The sequence below is a fragment of the Budorcas taxicolor genome, chromosome 6 (genome assembly GCF_023091745.1).
Source record: "Budorcas taxicolor isolate Tak-1 chromosome 6, Takin1.1, whole genome shotgun sequence".
NCBI lineage: Eukaryota > Metazoa > Chordata > Mammalia > Artiodactyla > Bovidae > Budorcas > Budorcas taxicolor.
This window is the reverse complement of record NC_068915.1, coordinates 6,261,492-6,264,113: the sequence shown is the minus strand read 5'-3', so window position 1 is coordinate 6,264,113 and position 2,622 is coordinate 6,261,492. Positions and strand designations below refer to the sequence as shown.

General features: G+C 37.8%; 1 non-coding gene across 1 annotated transcript; it reads right to left on the bottom strand.

The window, feature by feature from the left end:
• Window positions 1-2,191: 2,191 nt before the first annotated feature.
• Window positions 2,192-2,264, bottom strand: TRNAG-CCC (transfer RNA glycine (anticodon CCC)). The gene has a single exon. It is a non-coding gene; the product is annotated as a tRNA-Gly (tRNA).
• Between the last annotated feature and the right edge of the window lie 358 nt (window positions 2,265-2,622).

The window sequence follows — 2,622 nt, the reverse complement described above, 5'->3', positions numbered from 1 at the left end:
CTTGAGTCCATATTCAACCCCTCATTCTACCTGCTATCCTTGGGAGCAAATATGATATTCAATTATCCAATCATTTGACAAATACTTATTAAGCAGTACGTGCCAGGCTCTATGCTGTCTTATCCATAATCTAGGCTTCAAATGGCTTCTGGCATTTGCCCTCGTTTCTTTTTAAATTAGTTCTTCTTGCTCAATCTTATCCATTCCCATTAGTTCAGGAAAGTTCTAATGACCCCTCAAATAAATATCTCCAGCCCATACATTCTCCTCCTCTCTGAAAACTCAAAATTCTACTAACTAGATTTCTACTCCTGGAACAAGCACTTGAAATTAAACATTACAATTTAAATGTAAACAACACAAGGAAATGTCTTTCTGCCTGAGTCAAAGATGAGTCATTCTCCCTCCGTCCTCTTCTCTCAGCTCACAGTGACTTTCTATGTCTCTCTGTACCTGGTCACCTTATCCCTATTCCTGCTAATGGTGCTTCATCTTTTACTTGCCTTAATCATTTACTCTCTAAGAATCTCTCAGGCTCTAGTCATGTAGCCTTCAATCTTCTCATTGCTGCCAGCATGATCTGCTTAAAATGAAATATGAATAATTCACTTCCTTGAGTATCATCTTTCATGGGTCTCCATGTCCTATGGAATAGAGCTCATAGCTTCATTCCTCATAAAAAAGCAAAACGTTTTGAGCCTCATCAGCTCTTCTGCAAAATCTCTGTAAGTTCTAGCCCAACAGAATGACTTGCAGACTCATGAAGTTTGTATCTGCATGTGTTTCCACACCCTGTGTGTCTGGGGAAGATGCATTCTTGCATCAAGACTCGGATCAATTTATACTAATTTTAAAGCTCCTTAAGTGCTGATGCCACCCAGGGATAGACCTCTCTTCCATATTATGTTACCTTGTATAGATCCCTCGTTTTTCCTCCCATGTATTTCATGCAGTGTAATTATTTGTTGGTATGTTTGTCTCTTCCACTGTACAGGGAAGTCTATGTGGGCAGAGACCTTGTAGAATTAACCTTTTCATTTCAGTCCAGTATTTTTATTTCATCTTTCCTAAAGAAGAGGGAATAGCTGATGTGCATTACCCTCTTTTCTAATGTCTTTACTGAATGTGTTACAATATTGTTCCTGTTTTATGTTTTGGCTTTTTGGCCAAGAGGCATGTGGGACCTCAGCTCCCTGACTAGGGATCGAACATGCACCCCTGCACTGGAAGCAGAGATATCGTTTGGTTCAATTTAGAAAATTTTTTTTTCTAAAATATAGCTATTTTCCTAATATTAATTACTCACTTATATGGTTCTTTAAATTGAAACATAATTCACCTATCATAAAACTCACCCTTCTAAAGGTATATGATTCAGTGGCTTTTACTATATTCACCAAGTTGTACAACCATCACCACTATATGATTCCAAAATATTTCTAATCCTGGAACATTTTCATTATGCCCAAAAGAAACTCTGACCCTATTCCCTGTCACTCCCGAACCCCATCCCCTCTCTAGATCAACTCATCTATTTTCCACCTCTATACATTTGTCTGTTTTAACCACTTAATATAAGTGAAGTTATACAGTATGTGGTCTTTTATGTCTGGCTTCTCTAACTTCGCATGTTTTCAAGGTTCATGCAGGTCATAGTATGTACTAATCCCTTTTATGAGTGAATAACATTCCACTGTTTGGATATACCATATTTTGTTAACCCATTCTTCAATCAACTGACATTTGGATTTTTCTGCTTTTGACTATTGTGAATAATGCTTCTGTGAATATCAATATACAAGTTTCTCTGCGGACATATGTTTTCAGTTCTCTTAGGTACCTATAAGGAATGGAATTGTTGAGTCACATGATAACTCTAGGCTTCCCAGGTGGCTGAGACGTAGAGAACCTGCCTGCCAATACACAAGGTGTTGGAGACAAGGGTTCAATCCTTGGGTTGGGAAGATCCCCTGGAGAATGAAATGGCAACCCACTTTAGTATTCTTGCCTGGGAAATTCCGTGGTCAAAGAAGCCTGACAGGCTATAGTCCACGGGGTTGCAAGGAATGAGTGTGTGAACACACACACACCTGATAACTCTGTTTAACTTTTTAAAAAATATATATTTATTTGGCTGCACCAGGTCTTAGTTGTGTCATATAAACTCTTAGTTGCAGCATGTGGGATCTAGTTTCCTGACTGAGGATTGAACCCAGACCCCCTGCATTGGGAGAGCAGAGTCCTAGCCATTGGACCACCAGGGAAGTCCCCATTGAACTTTTTAAGGAACTGACAAATTGTTTTCCAAAGTGACTATACAATTTACATTCCCATGATCTATATATGAGGGTTCCAATTCCTCTACACTCTCATTAATATTTGTTATTGTCCATCTTCTTTTTATTACAACCTTCTTAGTGGGTATGAGCCAGTGGTTCATTGCAGTTATAAGGGTTTGATATCATCCTCCTGTAAAAGGGCTATAAAGAGTTTCATTCTATCTAAAATCAATATAAAAATATTTTGTTTTATACTACTCTGAAATAAATGTAAGACTCTCAGAAAACAGATATTCTTTTTCTTATCTAAACATTTTTAATGTTTCATAAGACTTCAGTTCAG